Here is a 9,589-nt window from a genome sequence, read left to right as displayed (position 1 = left end):
GATTTAAACAAGGAATTACAAAAGGAGCGGGGGGATATAAACAAACAAATAAACAAACTGTTCATATCTGCTGAGCATGGGGCACCATTTGTGTTTCGAGGCGGGCTTACTACCAATGATCCCAGAGCAGTGCTGAAGGGTTTGCACAATTATCTGGGCCTGTCAGTATTTTTCCACTGAACTTGCTCATCTTTTTTGCAGTGGAAAATAACTGTGCAGGTCTGTCTAATCAACTTAGGTACAGCTCGAGAGACTGTGTTTTGTGTGTGATCAAGAAAATCGTGACAGTTATTCTGTGTATACTGAACTATGGCACATGGTGTATATATACAAGGCATGATATGGAGAATCACCAAGGCTAGCACATGATTTCATATGACAGCCCTCGAGGATATTGTTAAGAGACATTTCATACATAATTCAGTGCATGTGCTTGAGATGCAGATGTAACGAATTTGGCTATGGTATATACATAGGGTAGCACCCACAGTATCTGGTTTCAGAGCTATCAGTGTTACTTGTTTGTATTTAAATACATTTACAAGGAAACTGATTGTTTTCTCAGTCACTGATTAAAACTGAGCCCAGTTCATTTTGTTACAAACCACAGTAGTAGCTACAGCTTGATCCACAAGCCATTTAAACTGGAGACACTGGATTTAAATGAATATCCAAATATTTCCATTCATAATTTTTGGTAGATTGCAGCCAGCCTTGGCACTGTTGTGGCATTGACTACAAACCTATCGCAGTCTTTAACACCATCTTATTAACACGCCACTGTCTGATTTTTATTTTCCTAGTGTACGTGGGTGATCTCCAGTGTTTCATCAGAACTATTTGCAGACCTGTGCTGTAACCTTTGCAAAATGCTGATGTCAATCATTTGTCTTCCCCAGTTTTGAAACTTGCTTAATTGCTGAACATTGCACAGAGCCTGCTTGTCTCAAGTTGGCAAAGTAAAGGGACAAAAGGCAACTTTTAAATATCCTTGGCAGACTTGCAGCAGTCAATAAGGCGATTCCAACTGGTCCCCCTTATGTCCACATTCAGTGTGTAGTGCAAAATGCCATTCTGGCCATGGAAGGAAACATTAGAAGGGAAGCCAGCCTGTTTGGCAAGGCTGGAGATAGCTCCAACCAAACCAGTAAGTAAAGAGAGTGTATTTCTTTTAATGAACTATAACATAAGAGCTTATCTCTTAAAAAAAAAAATCTTTGTTGATATAGCCGCAGACCAGCAAACAATCAATACAAGTCGGAAAAAACAAAGTAACTAAGCAAAACACAGTAGCACAATTGATACTGCATCCGACGATGTCCACCTATGCAGAGTAAATTCGAGCCTCTTTAATTGTGCGGAGCTAATGTTTGTTGTCGGATATTGCTAGCAGTCCAACAAAACTTGGCGACATAAGAGCTTGCCCTGATGGATCAGGTGTGGCCGGGTGCAGCCTTTTATGGGAAGCGAAGTTCTAGTCATCTTGCTTATTCTGAACCTGCATCTTATCTCTTGCCCTCACTGGTTCCATGATTCTAGATTGGAGCAGAAGGTAAGAAGTCCTTAGCGAGGAGAGAGCAATCGACAGTCTGGATGCTTCATTGTAGAAACGAGATCCTTCACGGATGGATCTACAGTTACAAAAAACATTACTAAAAAAAAAAGCTTTCCTTGTTCGTAGCTGTAGAGCTTCATCAGAGACAACTGAATTATACCGACATCACATTAGAAAATGTTCTGCAAAATAGTCAATGTATTCACACTAGTCTGCAATTACATTTGCATCTCACCCTTTGGCCAAAAGCTCAGGGGGCAATGTACTGTCCATACATCTCTTCCGTTGTCCCCCACACCTTTTAGCCTCTCAGCAAACCTTGGCCCAAGACTCCCCTCGTGAGCTTCAAGCTGAGCGAGGATTTGAACCCAGGTCCTCACCTGATACTAACTCCTGCTATATTCGTTGGGCTGCTGTGAAAGGCACAGGAGCAAGGAAAGTAAGCACTGGCACCCCAAGGGAAGAGAAAGACCAGAAAGACCGTTGTACCCACTCAAATAGTACCGGAGTTCCAGCGTGGTGTAGTGGCTAGAGTGCTGGACTAGGACTGGGGAGACCCGAGTTCAAATCCCCCATTCAGCCATGATGCTAGCTGGGTGACTCTGGGCCAGTCACTCCTCTCTCAGCCTAGCCTACTTCACAGGGTTGTTGTGAAAGAGAAACTCAAGTATGTAGTACACCACCCTGGGCTCCTTGGAGGAAGAGCAGGATATAAATGCAACAACAACAACAACAAAAATAATAACCTACCTCAGTGGGTTGTTGCAAGGATAAACTTTACCATGTATACTGCTCTGAGCTTCTTGGAGGGAAAAGTGGGATATAAATGTCAACAACAACAAAACCCCCAAATTCTCCTCCTAAGTCTGTCCTGGGTGGCCTGCTGGCCATCATGATGGCCTGCGCTTTGCCAGGTGGTCAAGCATGACTGTGACCTGCACCAAGTGGCCGGGTGTGACCTCTGCTTTAGAGACAGAAGTGGGAGTGGGGAAAGAAATATGTGGGATGGGAATATGTTAAGTTGCATGTTGAAATGTTTCTGCCAGTGCATATTTGCATAAATATACCTGTTTTATAGTCTTGCATTCTTGTGGGTTCAGTTGCTGTTTGTGTCCTCAAGAACCCACGGGTTAAAAATACTGCGGGCGGGTGGGCAGATATTCAACAGGGTGAGCTGGGGACAGAAGCCAGCACTCTTAACAAGTAGTTCAAGCCAGGGCTTCGGAGTGCTGGGACAAAGAGGAAAGCTTTCTACTGTTCAACCTGCTGCTGCTACATGAAGGGAGAAAGGCCTTTGGTTATCCAGTCACAGAAGTTGGTCTTCACCTTGCCTGGTCCTAGTTCAAAAGCACACTTTCCCCTTGCGTTAAAACTGCCAGTTCAAAACATCCCTTCATATTTGCTGTGTGTATGTCTATGGAACAGCTGGCCAGATGCTCTATGAGGTCTTAGTGTTCATGTGCACATGTTTATTTGCATGTGTGTTAGAGACTAGAAGCATTCACCCACTCTCCAGTGATTTAACATCTAGAGAAACCCCGGGGAGGGATGCAAACCCTCAAGGAAGACAATTTTAGCAACTTACCCCCTTTACAAGACTTTAACAAGGCATCCCCTGAGGCACAGCTCCTCAAAGCTGACCCCACAGAAGGTGTTGGATTATAACACACATCATCCCCCAGCCCTTTAGCCCTTGTGACTGAAGAAGATGGGAGTTGTGGTTGAACAAGAGCGAGGCCCCCACCTATCAACCCCTTCCTTCAAGGTAAAAGCAAGGACCAGCATATCAACTGGAAGTACCAGAAAACAGGGACTGCAGCTAGTCGGTCGAAGTCTCTGTCCCTGTGCAGAGATGTAGCTGCAAATGAAGGAAAGTTGTGCTGTCGTGTCCAGTGGCATAGCTGGGGGGGAGGGGGCCGTGTTCATCCCTCTCTCTGGCGGTCCCCAGAGTGAGGGAGATAATGAAGACAATTAGGAGGGAGGGAACTGGAGGGCCCTCAGGAGCTGGGGGCCCATGTTCTTGGAACCTTTTTGCTCAATTGCAGCTATGCCCCTGGTCATGTCGAATCTTGGCGGCCACAGAGTCATGTGATTCTCTTTGGTAGAATACAGGAGGGGTTTACCATTGCCATCTCCTGCGCACTATGAGATGATGCTTTTCAGCATCTTCCTATACTGCCGCTGCCCAATATAGGTGTTTCCCTAATCTGGGAGAATACCAGCAGTGATTTGATGGAGGCACAATAATCTCTAGGATAAACATGCATACACAGGTAGCATCTCCTGTACAGTTTGGTTCTACATTTTGCAAGACAAGACTCCCTTCCTGCCCCCCAAATAATGCTTCCAGTTGCAGTCATTCTATCGCTGTTGCAGATTTGCACCTTCCAAAGGCTGCAGGGCAGATTTATAGTCCTACTTGGAGATGTTTCTGAAATCTGAACATCCCAGAACAGAAATAACCATCACAACTAGGTATTCCTGTTTAGCATTTATTAAAATTAACAGTGTGCTACACAGTGTACCGATCACAGAACTAATACTGTCCCTGTCTAGGAGTCATACAGTCTGAGGCAGAAAGGCAGACGGGAGACAGCAGGATAAAAGTAGGAGAAAGTTATCTGATAGCAGACAAGATGTAGTAATACTTTAACAACATGCTAAAAAAAATACGCTCTACATTCGATGAAGCTACAGTTATCTAGAAGGGCTTGTGGTCAAAGTGGGTTTTGAAAAGGGGTGTGCAATGCAAGCCTATGCATATTTACTCAGAGGTAAGGTCCTCTGAATCTAATGGCTGGTACATCTACGTTGGCATGGACTACAAACACACAGCATGATCCTAGGTTTGCTTTGTCAGAATGGCTTCAGTCAGTGGGACTTACTCCCTAATAATTGTGGTTAGGATTGTGCCTTTAATAAATAGTTGACTTGGATAGAGAAGGAATAGGGGAGCAACATGGCTAAAAGAAGGAAGGCTAGAGTGCAAGTGGTGTGGGAATAAAAGGAGAAGCACTGTTGTGTTTGAATGCCAGATTAGTTCCAGTCACTACTGCTGAAATATGAGCACAGTATTTACACATCTGAATATCAACCCCCACTTTCTTATACAGAATCTATATACACAAATGTTTCCTTTTGAATGTTAAGGAAATTGGGAGGGGAAACTGAAGGACAGGATTATGAGCAGGAAAAACAATTAGCGACACATTAGTGATGTATTTGCGTTGTTTAGTAGGCCTTAAGAAATAATAATTTAGCTAAAACTGTTTGTTTTCATATATGTTGCAAAACACTTCTTGTACAATGGAAAGCCATTTTAAAGCTGACATTTAACTTCACAAGCCAAATGTTGTTACTTGCTGAAACAAAGTTTGTTAACAATTCAACTATTATTCTTAAGGGGCAAACTCCAATGTACTCTGATCACGGAGTAAGCCATGCAGAACTTGCTGTGACTTGCTTCCGAGCAAATATGCATAGGATCAGGCTGAATGCTTCATTTTTATTCCTGTATTTGTTCTTGGGAGGATATTATGTTGCAGTGTGGAGAATGCACTGCAGTATTCTCTATTAGAAGTCTAGTTCAGTAAAACAGCACTTCAGCGATGGGTGGCTCCCTTCACTGAAAAAACAAATTCCTGGTTCATGAAACTAATGAAAGCCAAAGGGTTTCTCTCCCACTCAGTCTAATTTTAATTCAGGATCCAACTCCTACTTTTCATGTCTGCACAGTTCAGTTCAATGTCTTTGGACACAATCCCAGTTTAGAACAAAGATGTGTTTTTTCTCTTTTAGTTTTTTTTTTTTTTTTTGAAACATTCAATCAGGAAGAATGTTTAAATAACATGCTACTGCCTGCATCCAGCATGCAGAAAGGATTAAAAGTTAATATGGAAGACAATATACCTTAAAAACAAACAAACCCTACAAAGGTGAATTATGTCCGTAACTGCAGTGTACTTATTATATTAAAATCTTTTTTGGAAATTTCTTGCTTGCTTCAGATGTCAGCTCTGCCAGGAACTCTCTATGTGGCCTTAGGCAAGCTGTATCTCTCATTCTGTCTACACTCTTATATGAGGATCGTAATATATCAGCCTACTTTAAAGGAGTGTTCTAAAGATTATTCATGGTGCTTTTGCATTTATGGTCTCCATAACAGCAGTAATTTACTCCAGTGGCCTCACAAAGCTCTTTGTGCACTTATTAATTGCATTGTGCCAATATTAAGCATTATTGTGCTGCAGATGAACACTGTCCTTGGTGGTTTTTCCTTTCCCATCCAAGAGAGGAAGAATTTTCTGCCGAGAACTATACAATAAGACTGTATACAAATTGATTGATTGTTTAAGTGCTAAATACAAATACAAACACCAAAACTGATGAATATTCAGAGACTGCCTATGACTTTGCTAGGTATAGCAGACGGACTTGGATGCACAGTGTTCGAAACAGAGCTGTTGGGATTATATACAATACTTTGCTCTTGTAACAATTTGTGACAAGTTACTATGTTTAGAAAGGAGGAAAAGAAAAGAGCTGCGGATGAGTGCTGGTAGGATTTGATAGACAGAATATAGGAAATGACAGGCTTGTGAGAAAGGAAGTCACCATGAGATTCTGGGATGGAAAAGCCTTGGCCAAGACAGAAAGCCAAAATTTACCTTTATGGTAAATATATAACCACAAACTAAAATGACGACTGTTTACAGTATGCTGCCCCCTAATGGCGCTCAAAATCTGCCATTTGAGGCAGCGACTTCACTCTAATGAAGCCATCTTATTTATTTATTTGTTATTTCTCTGTGTAAACAGCCCTGAGCCATTTTTGGAAGGGTGGTATAGAAATCAAATAAATGATGATGATGATGATGATGATGATGATGATGATGGTAGAGCTGCCTCAGTATGTTACTCTCTGAAACTGGCAAGATTTGACTGATGGATTCAGAGTTAACCGCCCCCCCCAAGGGAAAAAAAAACCATATTAAGCCACTGAACAGAGGTAACTCTTCTCTGGTGGGGGGGGGCAATAAGGAATTCATGCAATTCATAGGACTCATGTAAAAATGCAATTCATAGGACTCATGTAAGTTGGTTAACAAATAACTCAGGCTAATTGGTACAGTGGGTAAAATGCAGGAACTAAACATGACTTAGGTTTATAATTCTCACATAGGAGAGCTTTGCCAATTCAGCACTTCTTCCTCTCCTCCTCTTTTAGGTTTTGGATGAAGGGAGGAGATTCTGAATTATTTGCAGGGAGGTCTTCTTGTTTATGAAAACTCCGATTCTCAGATTTCTGTCAAAAGGAGTCCTTGCTATTCTCCATCATCCTAACACTTCACGTCTGTCAACTTCCTTCATTTTGTGCTCTCACTACTTCTGTTTTTATAGAGCAGTCAGCTGTTAAAAGAGTTAACGTGCACAAGTCATTGTCCTCGAATAACACCCATTCTTGTTTTCACGGAGAGGAATCAGGAAGACAGCCCTGTTGAAAGGACTCCTGAAGAAATCTTCTTCACAAGGCCCTTCAGCAACAAGAGTACCTGACTGCTTGAAGAAGCAATGTGGGAGTTGCACAGAGCAGACAAGATGAAACTTGCTTTAATTTGATAGCTGTTTTATCTGGGCAGGCTTCCCCACCCACCCCAATTTAAGCAAAAGAATTCACATCTCTTGGTGCCACTGATCTGTATACTTTCAGAGCTGATTTCAAATGCTGTGCATTGAAGGAGTGGCAAAGTATGACTGCTATACTTAAGAGTATAGAAGAGTGCCTTTGTGTTTACGTGCATTCATACACAAGAAGATCTGTGCCTGTGGGAAATTTGTTAACATTGACCTATACTTTGGGTTTTGAGCTCAAAGTCTCTTTTTATGCCTTTGTTTGGACAATGTCTGTGCCCTTAGGGACTGTCTTATGTGGAGTGATTATGACATGATTGTGATTGACATGTTAGTGATTATGAGAGCCAGCGTGGTGTAGTGGTTAGAGTGCTGGACTAGGACCAGGGAGACCCGAGTTCAAATCCCCATTCAGCCATAATACTCTGGGCCGGTCACTTCTCTCTCAGCCTAGCCTACTTGACAGGGTTGTTGTGAAAGAGAAACTCAAGTATGTAGTACACCGCTCTGGGCTCCTTGGAGGAAGAGCGGGATATAAATGTAATAATAATAATAATAATAATATTGTGGATACTGTTTTGTAGCAAGGGGATTAATCAGTAAGAAGAGATACCATCCAAGGCTTCTGCATTGAGTGAAACCCTATTTATATATATATAATTTTTACATTTATATCCCGCTCTTCCTCTGAGGAGCTCAGAGCAGTATATATGCTTATTTTTATCCTCACAACAACCCTGTGAGGTAGGTTAGGCTGAGAGATACATGACTGGCCCAGAGTCACCCAGTGAGTTTCATGATTTGAACTTCGGTCTTCCCGGTCCTAGTCCAACACTCTAATCACTACACTGTGGTGGCTTATAATTTATTATTATTTATAATTCCTCACTTGCATTGAGAGTGTGTGTATGCACGCACACACACACACACACACACACACACACACACACACTTCTACCACCCTTATCACACAGCTATTTTTGAACACATAAGCACTATAGGTAGATGTGTTATGCAATTGCTCAGTCATGCTTTTTAAAAAAAGGAATATTTCAATTAGGGCTGTCACTCAATTAAAAAATCTTAATAATGGCAGCTTTAATTAAATCCGCATAGAAATGCGAAAGAAAAAGCCATGATTTGGTTTTAGATGGGGTGCATGTCACAGGAGATACTTCCTTTGCATGAGAGGAAATGATCTTCTAAGTTGCTGTGTCTCACTCCTTAATTTGTACCTATATTAAATATAATTACTAGGTTTTTAAAAAAAAAGTCTACCTCTTCAATGTGTCAACAGATGTTTTATAACTTGATCTAATCTGTTAATCAACTAAATATTGCAGTCCTAGTTTTACATAATTCATTTGTTAATGCAGTGGCTAATTTAGCATGTACACATGGTATTTGGTTATATCCTGGCATATATCACAAGAAATCTGGTTTAAGAGGACTTTTACTATGGTCACATTTATTAAAAATTTGTCAATTACTGTTGTCAATTGCAATGTTCTACAGTGTCAGTTGGCCTTTTCTTCCTCATATGTTTTGCTATGCAAACCACTTTGAAAACAATTTTTTGTTAAAGGGCTATATAAATATTTTGGAGAGCAACAAGTGTTTTGGCTTTTAAAGTATTAGCTTGACATGTTTGGGAAACAAATGAATAACCATTCGTGTAGTGTTTGGGTGTAATAATCTCTCAAAAATGTCTACATTTCTAACAAGGATTATTTCCTGGTTAAATTTTTTTTTTTTAAAGATAAGTCTAAGATAATATTACGAATATAAGGTGTTGCAGGAAGATGACTCTTGAGGAAAATATTGCCTTAGTTGAAGTGGTAAATTAGAAGAACACAAGGGAAGATGATAGGCTTAGGCAAACCTGCCAGGGTGAAGAGTGAGGGATTAAAATAATCTTTTGCTTCTTTGCGATTAAAATACTTTTTTATATATTATGGGCTTTCTTTGCAAACGTGGCTCCTTGTAAATTTGCCTTTTGTGCTGCTGTGCCCTTCAGAAGTGTGAATGATTGTCTGCATTTACCACATATTGAATAAATGTGTTTTTGAATGACAATACTGAGTACAAATGTTAGTGAGAGGGAGAAAGAAAACAGTCCTGGTTCTCCTCCGCTCTTTTCCTTGACCTTTTCCCGCCTTTTCCCTCGGTCGTCTCCCTCCCCCGCTCCCCTTTCAACCGTCAAAGGCACACAACTCCTCCCTCCCCTGCCTTCTCGCCGCCCCCAAATGCGTCCAGCCAATCCCAGGCTTGAAAAGGCGGCCGTCGCTTTAAGCTCCGCCCTAGGCGAGAAACGGGTCCCAGCCCTGTTTCCATTCCGGCTTCGAAGGGCGGTGTGCGCGTGCTCGGGCACGCGCACACGGCCTTCCACGGCGAGCGGTCGGG

General features: G+C 41.7%; 1 long non-coding RNA gene across 1 annotated transcript; it reads right to left on the bottom strand.

Moving 5' to 3' along the window:
• Positions 1–1,152: 1,152 nt before the first annotated feature.
• Positions 1,153–9,389, bottom strand: LOC128334361 (uncharacterized). The gene is made up of 2 exons (XR_008311267.1): positions 2,623–9,389; positions 1,153–1,631 (listed from the first exon to the last, which is right to left on the bottom strand). It is a non-coding gene; the product is annotated as an uncharacterized LOC128334361 (long non-coding RNA).
• Positions 9,390–9,589: the final 200 nt, after the last annotated feature.

This window comes from Hemicordylus capensis, chromosome 9 (genome assembly GCF_027244095.1).
Source record: "Hemicordylus capensis ecotype Gifberg chromosome 9, rHemCap1.1.pri, whole genome shotgun sequence".
Lineage (NCBI taxonomy): Eukaryota > Metazoa > Chordata > Lepidosauria > Squamata > Cordylidae > Hemicordylus > Hemicordylus capensis.
This window is presented reverse-complemented; position numbering and strand designations above follow the sequence as displayed.